The sequence below is a fragment of the Monoraphidium neglectum genome, assembly GCF_000611645.1.
Source record: "Monoraphidium neglectum strain SAG 48.87 unplaced genomic scaffold scaffold04765, whole genome shotgun sequence".
NCBI classification, from domain to species: domain Eukaryota; kingdom Viridiplantae; phylum Chlorophyta; class Chlorophyceae; order Sphaeropleales; family Selenastraceae; genus Monoraphidium; species Monoraphidium neglectum.
This window is the reverse complement of record NW_014008864.1, coordinates 1-785: the sequence shown is the minus strand read 5'-3', so window position 1 is coordinate 785 and position 785 is coordinate 1.

Genomic DNA, 785 nt, shown 5'->3' with positions numbered 1-785 from the left:
GCCCCGCCCTGCAGCCCCGCGGCCCCAGCCCCGCGCCCGCGCTGCTGCCGCGGACGAAGAAGGGCGGCCGGCGCCTGGCAAACGCCGGGCAAACGCCGGGCCAACGCCGCACGAACGCCGCGCCGACGCCGACGCCGATGCCGACGCCGACGCCGCGCCGAGCCACGGGGCAGCGGCCGCGTCCTCACGCGAGGTACCTGAAGAGCTGCGGGTTGCTGGCGTCGCGCTCCAGGTACTCCCTAGGGCGGTGGCAGGTTGTGGAGGGGGGAGGAGGGCGGCGCTTGCGGTGTGTGCCTGTGCCTCTGAGGGGTGCCGAGGGCTCCCAACGAGTGCTGAGGCGCCCAATCGCAGGAGCGCATAAGGGGCCGCCGGCCGCCAAAAGACGGACCGCGCGCTTATTCCATGCACCGCCCGGCCCGTGCGCAGCGCTGGAGGGGGCGTGTTGGGGGCGTGCGGAAGCCCGCCCTGCATGCCCCGCAGCCCCCGCCCCTCGGCTGTCTTGCCGTCCCACCTGGCGATGAGGTCCTCTATCCTCTTCTTTATCAGCTTGAAGTCCGGCTGGCGGGGACGAGGGGCAGAACGCAGCGGGGGTTCGGTGAGGCGGCGTGGGGTCACGGCCGGCGTCGGCGCAGCAGGACGGCACGGGGACTCGCCCTTCCGAGGCCCTCATCGTGCCCGTCCAGTCCAACCGCACCCCAGTCATGGCCATAACCCCGCGCCCCGGTAACGATCCAAGGCAGCCTACCCGCACCCCGGCCCGCGCCGCCAAGCGCCGCTCCCCCTCC